Source organism: Nipponia nippon, unplaced genomic scaffold (genome assembly GCF_047370975.1).
Source record: "Nipponia nippon isolate SJK-2023a ecotype South Korea unplaced genomic scaffold, ASM4737097v1 scaffold_21, whole genome shotgun sequence".
NCBI lineage: Eukaryota > Metazoa > Chordata > Aves > Pelecaniformes > Threskiornithidae > Nipponia > Nipponia nippon.
In genome coordinates, this window is record NW_028262338.1 from 8,664,675 (window position 1) to 8,678,181 (window position 13,507).

General features: G+C 43.2%; 1 long non-coding RNA gene across 1 annotated transcript; it reads right to left on the bottom strand.

Moving 5' to 3' along the window:
• Positions 1-8,331: 8,331 nt before the first annotated feature.
• Positions 8,332-11,321, bottom strand: LOC148055547 (uncharacterized). The gene is made up of 3 exons (XR_015705258.1): positions 11,177-11,321; positions 10,727-10,885; positions 8,332-8,719 (listed from the first exon to the last, which is right to left on the bottom strand). It is a non-coding gene; the product is annotated as an uncharacterized LOC148055547 (long non-coding RNA).
• Positions 11,322-13,507: the final 2,186 nt, after the last annotated feature.

The window sequence follows — 13,507 nt, forward strand, 5'->3', positions numbered from 1 at the left end:
AAAAGCACATCAGTATGAAGGTACGTCTGTATCCACAGGCAACAGTGATTATATCTGATTATTTTTAGTGTAAATACATTTTCAGAATAAAAGGCTCATGGCAGTTTTAAGCTACTTAGCTGAACACGCTGCTCCTGCACCTGTGGGATTTTAATATTTTTATGCTTTTAAGAGCATTGCACCACAGGGATAAGATCAGTACATGATCCACTTTACTGAGTTGGAAAAATGTAATTTAGGAAGGTGTTATTATTGCAGGAAAGAGGTGGAAAGCTCATTGGTAATGATAACTCCTTACATGCTTAAAGACCACAAATATTATTTTCCTGATGCCTGAATGAAAAATTTGAACATAGATCCTCAAAAAAAAAAAAAATAACAGCCTGTGACTTGAATGAATCCCCCTCTAAGGGGATGCTTGTGCTGCCGAGCCTTCAAGCAGCACACACGTTGCCATCACTGATTACACTAGAAGCTCCCTAATCCAAACACTTTGGAAGCACATTACCATCCTCAGGAAAGCAAATCTGTGCTTATGTAAGGGTGCTGGTGACTGGTGCAAATGCATATTCTTTACAGTCACAACTGAGATTTTTTTTTTTTCAAAAATGGGTATTTGGCATAAGACAAAGCAAAAGAAGCAACAACTGTACAGCAGCGGTACTGGACAGAGGAGGTTACAGCAGATTATCAGTGGGCAAACTTGGCGCTCAGAGCGGGGAGGTGCAGGGTTTCACTGGTCTAGTGCAGCTCACCATAGCTGCCGTTAGGAGCACTGCACCCCTTTGCAATATTTGGGGACCATCATTCGATCAGCAAGATCTCAGGGATTTATATGTAACCTTGATAAAACCAAGAGGAAAGAACAGAGTGAATTAAACAGTGAGCAGCAACACAAAGCCTATCAGCTGCGAAAAGATTCAATCACTATATAGCTATTTAACATGAGAGAGCCTGGCCTTTGCAATGAAACCTCCCTGTTAAAATGATTCACATCAGTTATCCTTTCTCTCCTGCTTGCTGCTATCACCATCCGGAAGAGTCGGCGAATGATCGAGTGCTTCTTTGATCTCCTGTGTATGTGAAGACAGAAACATCCAAGCTGAAGAACTGAGCCCCATGGGTCTGACAGCGGATTCAATTACAACCCATGGAATTCAGTTCTCAAAGCTGAGAATACACGACACTCATTTGAAGGCTGTCCTGACACACAGTAGTATCTCATCCTCCTGCCTGCTCCCTCCAGCGCCTGGCCTTCTTCCAGCTGCTGTAAAACAGAAGAGTGAACCCTTCGCTGCAGCCAAAGCAACTCTACCCAGGCTGTAGGTCAGATGCAGGATAAGGGCTTGAGGACACATATATTGAAAAACAGGCTATTTTATATTTCCTTTTGGCACCAGAAGTGGCCACACACATAGACAGAATGTGCCCTAACATGTAGCAGAATTCTTAGTAATAAAAAATGAAATCTATAGCCAAGAGGTGTAACAGTATAACATTTTGCACTTTTCTGGAAGCCTTTGAGAATTTCAAAGAGGTAGGTTATATATTTCCTTCCCTTTTTTGTTAATACAACAAGACAGACACAGAGGTAAAATCTTCCAGAGTCGCACAGCAATCTTTGTTAACAAAATAATCCGTCCGGAAGCTCAAAAGAGGGAAATCGGGCACTGGTGCAGCCCTTCAGAGTCATCAGAGTCTGGGTGGCAGAGAGGCAAGCAGAAGCCTGCAGCATTATAGCCACACGGCCGTGCCCTCGGTCTGACGTGACAACCTCATCCCAGGGTGACAAGCTCACCCGCCGGCAGGAGTTTTGGGCTACAGATGAATACTGCTCAGACGCCCTGAAGATGAAAGCCGACATCTCAGACAGGAAACACCTCATCGTTCCTGACAAACCTGAGAAGTCACAGGTTTCATTAAACTTCATACCCCAAACGGAATTTTTGAGGAAAAATAGATTGGGTAAGATGTTGGATGATGTATTCTTCTGTAAATTAGATGTTATATCTGCATAGCACCATGTATAAACAGTGTTGGTTTAGTTATAAAAAAATAATTTCAGATTTGTTTGGAACATTTTAAACATATTTCTGTATGCTCCAGTGAGATGAAGCATCACAAAAAAAATCCCTTTGGGTGCAAGGAAAAGAAATATTTGGTCTGTAATAAAATATTTGGAGGTCAAGGGGATTTCAGATTAAATCTTTTAGCCTTAAAAACTAAATTTAAGTAAATTTACTTAACAGAACGGTTCAAGGAGAATGAATTATTTTGTTTTAGCATTGCTTTTCTTAAATTATAAATAAGTATAAATTTTTTGAAATAAAAATGTTGAATGAAAATTAAAAAGCATCAAGGAGTTTCTAGCTTTTCCCTGAGAATGTAATTTGATTCAAAGCTGCAAAATAGTTCCAATTTTTTGACTAGAAAAAGCCCAACTTATTCCAACCAAAAACTTGCCCAGCGCTGGCAGGAACTCAAAGCTCCCCAGTAAAGCTCACTGGTCAAGCTGAAGACAGGGGTACCGTGACTGTGCCGCCAGCACTGCGTGGATATGAAAACCTTATTTTGCGTACGGCCTGTCCTAGGGCAATTACTATCTGGTTTTCTAAATCATTTAATTTAACTAGAAACCCACTCTTAAATTTATCTCTAAAACCTTCATCTCAAATGAACAACAAACATCTGAGAAAATTGCAATGAGCGATTCTTGATAACACCCAGTGTCGCTCTTTCGGCTAAATTAGCGACACAGGCAGCCAAGCCAGCGGAGGCTCAGCACCGAGCGCGTCTTGTTTGGCAGGATGTCCCACAGCTCCGCTGCTGCCGTATCCAACAGCGTGCCCCTGTCTTCATGGCTGTAATTGTTTTCTAAGGCTGTTGAACCAGTCAACCAAACAACGGAGATTAAAAATGTTCTTCTTTAACTATTCCTCTTGCTGGGAGGGAAACCTCTGAACAAACATTTTTGCAAAGTTAAGTGTCTTGTGGTACCCACAGCCCAGCTCAGTCCCACCCATCTGTCAGTTGACTCTGTGAGACTTCTATTACAGGAAAGAAAAAACAAATTAACAAAAGTAACTTCTTGTTAAGGTCCTCAAATAACACACAACTTTACCTGCAACTTTGAAATAGGATACTATAGCAATAGATTTTGCTGGTCTGATTTTCCTGATTGGTCACTGGAGTACTGCTTGCTAAGATCATTGCTGACGTTGAGCAAGACATTTGCCAGCAGCCCGGCCCTTCTGTGGTAATCACTCTTCCAGCCTCAAGCAGGGAAAAAAAAAAAAAAAAAAAAAAAAAAATCAAACAATGATCAATGAAAACACGACACGGTGAAACAGAGAAAGGGTCAGGAAGAATAAAGGATGGAAGTGCCCAGCCCTCGGGACAGTCCCCCCGCCTGCGTGAAGCGCACAGCGTGTCTGTAGAGGACCTGGGAGGAGTTGGTGCTACCTGGGCACCAGCGCGGTCAGCACACACGGCTGGGGACACCTGCCTTCGGCACTCGTTTGCCTTGCACAATCAGGCACGCTAATGGCAAGGAAAACATTAAATCCCCCCCCGAAACACATCGAACGGACCTGCAGCAGCTCTAAGCTAGCCAGCCCAGGCACTGCTGGCGGCCACGCCGCAGCAGCCCCCCGCCAGGCCAGAAGGGCAGCTGGGGTGCAGCGTGGGGTGCCCCAGCCCTGGGCTCACGGGAAGCTAAACCCACCTCTCCCACGTCCTGGGCGGGCGCCTGCAGAGCTGCCGCCCTCCAGGGAGGTGAGCGTGGAGAGCAGACACCCCCACGGCAGGGACAGAGATGAATAAATACGCTGTAAGGGTACTCACCCAGACTTGGGAACCTGCAGCACCCACTGCTGCAGGCAGCTCCGCTCCCTCCCAAAGCTCTGCGATGGACCTGTCCCAAAGGTCTCCCCGGGGAGGACAGCCCAGCTGAGCCGGTGTTTTAGTGAAATCCCTGCAGGGCAGGTATAGACTGGTGCATCCTCATAATTCCAGTCATTTTCAAGGTAAGTTGGCTTCAGAGGATTTTTAACTAGGCAGGAGGAAAGGTCAAACACTCTCTCTCAGTTGGCCTGCTGAGTTTAATATCATCGCAGTGCACTAGTTCTCTCTGATCTTAAAAACCATGATGCCAGTTTCAGCCACGTTCTGCTTTGACCCTTTATCAACTTCACGTGTGCCCTCCTCTGTCCTTCCAGTGTCATTCCCGGAGTGCCCCCTTCCCTCTGAGAACTCATTTACAAGGATTAAATTCATGCATTTGCAAACAAGAAGACAGCCCATAAGATTATATCGTTCTGCCTTTGCAAAAGCAGCGAGGAGGTGAGTCTTTTCAACAGGCCGTAAATCTGCTTTTTGAAAAAAACATTATTTTTTCCTATTCCAGCAAGGTCACTTATTACCTCATAGCTTGAAGATCTTATTACACCAGAATTAACTACTCCTACAGCACAGATACTTAATAGGCAATCATCGTATAAAGTTTTACTGCTACAACAAAAGGCAAACCTTTTTAGAGTGATTAAGTAACGTTAAGTGCCTGAAGACTATTCTTCCATAAGTTTCCTTTTGAATTAAATATGTTTTAAGAGGAAAAGAACATAAAGATCCTAAAGCCATCAAGTTAATGGAATGTGTAAATTCTCTGCATTTTCCTTATCATCCCCTACTTTTATTCTCTATGTTGCTATTACTACCTTTCTTTTTAATACATCTACATTTGTCCGAACATACAACGAAGGAGCGAGATTTTAATGCTTCTTAACCAATCAGTGATGTACTGCAGCTTCACATGAAATCCAGAGACTATTCAAATGAGCTCATCATGGGTGGTAATTAATTAGCACCGATGGGGACCCTGAAATAAAATATGAATATTGTCACATTTCATTAAGAGCATAATGTATCTTCTTCACCCTTATTTAGTTAAATACATTTTCCCCAGAGCTAGTGGAAAAATACATATCTCACAGCTACACTGACATCTGGTTAGTTGAAACAAGGGGGCAAAATGGAAGATGAAGTCCTTCTAGAGATCTTGAGATTAAAAAAAACGAAAACTCACAGCCAGAAAGGATCACAGGGACGCCAGGGGCAGCCACACGCTCGGACTCAGCAGAAGCTCTCAGGTTAAAACCGGCTCGCTGTGTCGCCGGGCGCGAGAGCTGAGGCTTTCGGGAGCAGGGCCGCGGGCTGCACGCTCCGCAGAGCATCGGGGTGCTGCGCTTGCCGGGCAGAGCTCACCCACCCCCTGCGACAGCACTGCCGGGCGCAGCCGCAGATGGCCTCACCCCTGCCTGCGCGTTTGCTGGGAGGGCACTGGACGGTGAGAAACTTCTGCTCAGCATCATGAACCCAGACCTCAGCATTTAAAACCCGGACCATCAACCTTTAAAACCCTTACCTGACCTCTCCAGTATTCTCCATTTGAAAAATCCCCATTTCTTCAACTTTCCCTCTTTCCCGCGTCTCTTGAACTTTCCCGCGGAGGAAGCATCCCCGCGTCCCTCGGCCGGGCTGGCTACTTGCCCTGGCCCTGGCTGTCCCTGCTCGGCCTGGAGCAGGCAGCCTCCCTTGCTCTCCACAGTAATTCAGATTTCTTCCCCAGCTCACTGCGCTAAAGGAGCTGCATGGTGTGCTGGGCCGTGGGGAGCCTGCCTTGTCCCCGCTCAGGATTACACCAGACCACACCGAAAAGCGTCAAGCCCTGTCTAGACTGACCAGGTCTTCTTCCATCGCTCCTACCGACAGCTGAGTGGCTCTGATCATGAATTAAGGATCAACAAGCAAGTCTTGACACCATTGCTTAGGTACAAGGCAAACACTGACAATATCTTAACACACCTTAAATATTGTTAATCCCTTTCGGTAAAGCTAATATGCATGTTTACAGGCAAAGAGTGCTCACATGCAGAGAAGCTATTAATCTTTCCACGCTCTATAAAAATCACGTTCACCACTGAAAAATCCAAGACCAAAGTTTCGGCACGAGCTTAAAGAAAAAGCACACCCAAGCTTTGCTCTTGAGCTAAACTCCGCCAGTATCCAACAGTTTCCATCAGGCATAGATAACGTTGCTGCTAAGCACGCCCTGCTCCAAGATGACATCCCAGGCTCTCAGCACATCAGTGATAACGATCAGCAATGTCAGATGAGGAAACGCCTGCAGGTTTTCCTTCTCCTGAACCCCTCAAGATGTCAAATGCATCAGGTCCACAATGCCTTCAGCATAGCAACTACACAGACACTTTCATTGTCCTCCCACAAAAAATTAAAAAAAAAAAAAGCTTAAAAAAATTGGAATGGTTAATTTGTATTTGAAAAAAAAAAAAAAAAAATCAGCTCACATCTCGTGATGAATCGGTATTAGCCCAAGCACATATTTTGGGCTTGGCAGAAGCAAGTCCATTTGTTCCCAATGTGCTTTCTGAAACTCCCAGTTATTTCCTGGACACATTTTTAATTTCAAGCAGTAGTTGTATTGCTACTGCCAATGTCTATGTCACGAATAACAAACATTCAATTTCCCCTCCTGTAGAATTATTCCACTCCGCTTATCTGGAGGTTCAATTCTGTTGTCTCCATTTTAATCACATTTTCCAACAACACGGTATTTTGTGCAACAGACCATTTCCCTTCATGAAAAATAAAAATGATGGCATATTCCATTACATTTTTTGACCTAAAACTTACCGATGATTGTTGCATTTTTTCACTAATTTAAAGGAAAAATACATGGCAAAATACATACCAGGCATAAATCACTAGGAAAAAATATATATTTACACCTAGTCGGAGATCTATATACATTGCAGCTGGTTAAAACAGTAATATGGAAAATTGCATAATGAAAATGTTATTTCATATTTTTTAAAAGTTCTGGCCGTCAGCAATAATAATAAACACTTCTAATACTACGTATTATTTTTAGTAATTTCTATACTTGAAGTATAGTTACAATATCGCATAGTTTCAGTTATACTCAGAGTAAGCCATAATAGGTCACAGCCCTGGAGACAATTTCGGCAAGTTTTTTGTATGGAAAAATGCAAACACTAATGGGCTCCGTAGGTTTTTTTTTTTAATGTATTCTCAGATAACAGAATGAAGCACGGCGTAGAGGAATGTAAACAGTCTAAACCACGTATTTTGCACGTTGACTCAACTGCAGTAACAGCTGCATTAACAGCGCCCAGACGTTGTAAGAAACAGGAGGGATAGCTGGAAAGCCAGTTTTCGGCGTGCTAATAAGGGTAATGAGAACCGAGAAGTTAAAAGCCCCGACAACTCTGTGAAACTCCATCGCTATCTATTCTTTATCATTTCAGCAATCAATTTTTACTCTAAGCAAACGAGAAGTTTCATGCCCACTGACTGCTAAGGAGGACGAAGGAAAAGGCCCACCTTTTCGACTACGGAGCCGTCTCCAAACCCAGCAATGCCTCCTCCCTTGGCCAGGGCGTCCGATCACCGTACCCCCGGCAGGTGCTGGAGGTGACGCGCGTTCTGTCCCGCAGCCCGTGAAGAGGCAGGCAGGGTGGCAAGAAGAGCTGTTCATCTGAATCAATTCCTGATTAACGTAGTGGAACGGCGTGAGCTCCCAAGGACTGGTCAATCCATATGTTTCAGGTACGATCTAAACACCCAAAAATACAGGAAGAGGGAAAAAAGTAAACAGGCGAGTGTAGATGGCCATTTCTTGCTCCCTTCCAATTTCCACATTTTCAGTAATTCAGAAGAACTGGCAATGTTTCAACTGCTGAAAGTACACAGATATTTACAGTATTTGTCACTGCGTAACTACTATACTATATATTACTAAGCCAGAATGGCTGGGCTCTGTATAAGCAGTTAAAAAACAAACAGGCAAACATGAATTAATCACCTTTTTGTAACCCTCCCATTATTTCAAAAAGGAAAGGGACGATCACCCAGCAAGGAGTTGATTTGGAAAAGCACATTGTAATAAATACCTGTAATGTTAGTAATCCACGAGAAGCCAGAGATTCTTTTTTTCTTCAAACAGGTTCAATGTATAAATACTTGAAATATAAAAGATTACTGTATTTATATTTTATACTGTAACTATACTGTAGTTATTGAAAATAACGTGGTCTATGAATAGCAAACAAACTTTCAATACATACATGGTCTGTTTCTATATTAACTCACTGAAATAAACCAGTGTAATATTAGAATAATACAAGAGCTCAAGTACTGTGGAAACCGGCCATAGCTAATTCAGACAAAGGTACATGACGGTTAATGAAGTAGTCTGGGAGCAATGAATTGTGACCCAGTTAAGGCACCCTAACCACTGCAAGCTCTTTAGATAGCGTTACTCAGCCTGTGGGCTGTGGACCCCTGCTGTCAGACACCAGAAACTGGTCCGTGAACAATCTCATTTAGAAGATAAAAAAATGCACATCTCTTCCCCACGCTGCTGGCAGCGATGCATGAGTGCTGGCAGACGGAGTCGGGAGCCCGTTTCTGGATGCTGGCAGGGACTGCCTGCAGGTGCAGATGGCTCCTTGTCGGGCATGCGAAATGGTCCAAGATTTCTGTTTCAAAGGGGCTCCATTAGAACAGGCTGCGAAATGCTGACGCAGCCAGCCCGCGGGGATCTGACGCTGCCTTCCTCTGGGATACGCTCGCCTCCTATTCGGGCTTTTAAATCTTGCTCCCCTTCAGCTCACCAGATCTGATTTTAAAGAAAATAATTTTAGGTGTTATTTAGATTCAAAACAATGACATCTAGAGTATTTAGTCAAGTATGTTGACTACAGCTAATGATTACAATGAAAAGTAAAGCCATACTTTGATGCACGCACAGACTTTTAACATAAGATCACTAGAGTTGCCAGTAGGGACTTGGATATCCAGTATCCACTACAGAATTAAAGGCAGCTTTGAATCAATTTTTTCAGACTCCTCCTTAATGAATGCTCCCAAGAAGGTCACAGGTAGTCATCGACATATTTGAAACCCCTTTCTTGCCAAAGAGTCCCCATTGCCACCTCGGGCCCTTGTCCTGCCATCACGGCAACCCTCCAACTCCCACCCCCCCAGCAGCTCCAGGCCCTGCTTCTCCAACAACAAAACTGGCTTAGGCACCTGTGAAGCCCTGTCCCCGAAGCAAACTGAGAGGGAGTACGGATACCTGAAAAGCTGCAGAACAGAGAGTAGCTGAAGCCTTGCTCACGACATTAGGGAATTGGTTCAAAAATCACACACAAAATCTATTTCAATAATGAAAATTTACTTTTCCCTTTTCTAATTATAGGAAAAGATGGATAACGTGCTTAATTTCACCAATAAAAAGACATGAAAGCATACATTTTTATCGTCAAAATAATTCACATTTTCATCACCATTTCCCGCAGATAATAAAATCTCAACGTTCTCCCAGATGACCATGCAATATAGCTGGTCCCAATAAGGGTCTGCACCAAAGCTATGGCAATTAGCAATTTTTTCATCCACTAGCCAAAAAGAAGAAAAATAAGGCAAAAGAAACCCGGAATGATTTTTTTAAAATTATTTTCTGAAGAAAACACACATTTATTTTAGGTACATTACAAGGTATTTTTTGGCCTAAAATAAAAAACTTAGTTTCTTTTTTGCTATTATTATCATTGCATGAGGGCAATTAAGAAAATGAGAAGAGTCTTTTTAAAGAAAAAAATAAGGTTTATTTCTGAAAATGTTAAAATATTTTTACTTTTTGATTATTTACCTGATACTATTTGCTGCACTCAGTTGAGCTTTGTAAATAATTTCAGTTCATTTAAACCTGCATTTTTCAGCAAGCAAATTATTCAGAAAAAGAAAAGAGTAACTGCCTGTGTCTAATCAGGCTAATAGAGGGAGGGATGGGAGCAGCCTGATCCTGCAGGCTCCAGAAACCCACCTCTGCACCTTTCCAAGCCAATGGGCAATCTGTTGGAAATGCCACCACGGAAAACGGTGGCTTTTCCTCCATCCCTTTTTTCCGTACCGTAAAACAAACTTTTGGATGCCAAGATAAGCTCAGAGCACTTACAGGGGGAAAAAAAAAAAAAAATCATCTTCAAAAAAATAAAGGATCAATGTGAAACAAAATCAGGTATAGCCAGTCAAACCCCTCGGCTGCCATCAGACATTGTACTTTCAAAATCAGTGGCATTTGATGGAGAGAGAAAGAAACACATACATCAACTAACTCACATCCTCTCCCTGTTTAAACAGTTGTATTTAAGTGGGTTAAGATACAGATTTGAAAGAAAAAAATGAATATACATAAATTATAATGCAAGCAAAATATTAATGCACATAACGCTACCACCATCCCTTGTTCCTGAGTCCAGTGGATTCAGAATAAAGTCATACCAGCGCTGGACGGACAACAGCAGAAAATCCCGCCCAGGGAAGAGAAGCGTTAGAAAACGTGCAGCTTCCCTGACACAACAGCATTTAAAAGTCATTCTAAATTTCTCATCCCTTTCGCATAGCTATAACTCAAAATGACTTAAAACACTTGATCTTGATTCTGCTGCTGTTTACAAAATGTAAATCTACCGAAGCTGACAGAATTACTCTGGTTTAAAGCCGGAGGAATGGAGGAAGAATTTGGCGTTTCGATTCAGTCTTTACTGTGCAATTTACCTTTCACGTATACAAAGCATACTGGCTCTCAGGCAGAAGATAAGCATGTAATAAATCAGCTTACATTTTTTTCAGCTCTTACTCACAGCGGAATCCCCAAAATTCATTTTATTTTATCTTTTTCCCACTCTTCAGCTTTTTCTCTTTCATTTTCCTTCCTCCTCTTCAATCACCACAGGTTTGCATTTCTCATTTTCTATTTTACATCACTCCGCTTTGTTCTCTACAATGGAAAGACAGACAGGCAGAAAGAAAGGCAGGTAGGCAGACAGCAGGGAGAGAGATACAGCCAGTCCAAGGTAACAATCTTGGACACCCACATTCTGGAGGATCTGTTTCTCTCTCAAAAACATCTTAACTTTATAGGGAATCAAAACTCATTTGCATAGGGGTTCATTCCATCTATTCAGCTCACACGTTTATAGCTCTGGAAAGTCCCTTTCTGATTCCCTGGCTGATAAAGAGCCAGGAAGGTAACGCAGCAGCGGGGAGAGGTGAGAACTGTTTTGCTGACCTTGCAAGCAGGGCTTAAATGAAGCGCTCCGTTCGACTTGCTCAGAGGACCCGACTGGGAGATTTGGGTGCTTTTTGTCCTTTAGATGTCAAGGCTGGGACCATGCCTGTCGAGCTAAAGACAGAAGTCAGAGAAAGCCCCGCTCTTGCACAGGAGGAAGCTCTGGTCAGGCGCTCGATCCTTCAGCTTCCTGCCTGTACGCTCCGCGGTCTCATCGGGGGAAATCCTGAAAACGTTATCAGATGCCTGATTAGCTCTTTAGCTTTCAAGTACATAGTGATTCAGTTTCGGTCAAAACCTCATTTGAATACAGTTTTAAAAATCTAAATAAAAAGCGGGACCTTGATGGAGGTTAGACTTGTAGTCTAACATCACCGGTATCCAAAATAATGTGACTGAAGTTTAAAACCAGCATAAACAAATCTGCTTTTCCATACCTGCATCAAGATGCTCAGCGTGTGTAATTCAAGCTTATTAAAAAGGAGTGGAATTACATGTCTGGTTAATTAAATGCCTTTATTTACCCACAAATAAATAAAGCAGCAGAAGCAGCAGCACGGATTGCTTACTCCATCCCGACGTTGTTCGCCATTAACTGGAGGCGGGTTGTTTCGGAGAGAGAGGGATCGCTTGAAACTCTTGTGCCCACCCATCCCACAGGCTTCTCCGGCAAAGCTGGCAAGCGTGGCAATCCTTGTTTTCTTCAATGTAGACGCTTGTTTACCAGGCATTAGACAGATGTTTCCAAAGCCGTTTCACAGCCACCAGTCACAGGCTAACAGCAGGCTCTACTCTTTGATCTGTGGATTTAGCCCTGGAAGAGCAAATCTCCACCACCACAGTCTGAACCCCCAACATTTTCCAGTTCAGGTGGGGGCTGAATCGGGATGCACCCACAGGAAGCCACTCCACCGGCCTCCTGCATCTCAGCCAGGCCAGGGAGCACTTCCAGGATACATTGCAGCAGGTTCTCCTTCACACACAGCTTCTGAAGATCTCGGAGAAACTCACGCCCTCTACGAGCCTGGAAGCAACTAGGAACATTTTCCCAGGTATTGCAGGCCTGCAAGAGGTCAGGGCTTAATCAGCTTTCCCAGAGCATAAAACATTTCAAATGCTTTTCGTGAGAGCCCTGACGTTTTCTGCTGCACTCACCCTAAGGGTTACCACAAAAACAAGCTCAGCTGCTTTGGAGAAGAGGAAAATTGGGAAGATATTTATTGTCAATAACCACATTCCTCTGAGTCAGCACAAAGGCTCAGGTTGTCCATACGCGGGGCGAAAGTATATACCATCTTTTGTTTCATCCCAAGATGTAGTTTACAGATCTCCAACTAGGCTAATACACAAGATACATTTCAGAAGAGCAGAGGTTTCAGACACAAAACCGAATACATCGTTTTAATACCTGTGTTAAAATATATAACGACAGTAATTAACACTGGAAGGCAAATCCATTGACGATGAGTCCAGGTCCAGATAGGAAATAATCCCAAAGTTTTGAAAGCATCTGGAACTGGGATTTTGCTTTTCAGCAGCATGAGAGACCTGGTGTTGGCTACTAAAATACCATGTCTGAGCTCTCAGATGCCGCCCTGGGTCAGATCTGGGCACGGAGGAGCAAAGGCCCTAGTAGGACTTACCAATAAGGATGCGTAAACAAATTTGCATGAGTCATTTCACAGGAAGAGAGGAACAGTCGTATGTCAGGCTGGGATTCAGCTGTATCTGCAGCGCTCGCTGGTACAACTTTCAAAATGCATCCTCGCTCCAGCACCAGGTTTAAAAACCTCTTTGTAAAAGACACTGAACTAAATTAATCTGTTCCCTGCTGACCAATACATCCTTGCTGGTTCTTTAAGTAGAGATTATTCCTGGGTCCCAAAAGGTAGGTTCCATTACGTGCCTGTGTCACAGCTGCATAGCCGAAAGCAGAAAGGAGCTAAACACAGCCTGAGTCCCATGGTGAGAGAGTCACTTTCTTCATCCTCGGCACATCTTCCAAACGAAAGCAGAAGAGTGAGCAGTAAAGCCTAAACATTTACACAGGCCTTCAGAAAGGAAAGATGACGGGACACGTTCTCCACTTTGCTTTGTGAAACAAAAGCAAAGACCAAAAGGGGGAAAAAAGAAAGCTTGTACACAGTGCCTGATAAGGGAAGAGACAGACAATATACCGTGCACTGCTCTTGACAGCTGACATCAGTCAGGATGGTTATTATCATCTTAGCATCTCATCTGGAAAGTTTTGACTAACGGAATTTGTTTTTTGACAGGAAGTCTAGATCTTACCCTAATTCAGTGGCTGGAATTTCTTGAGGCAATATTACG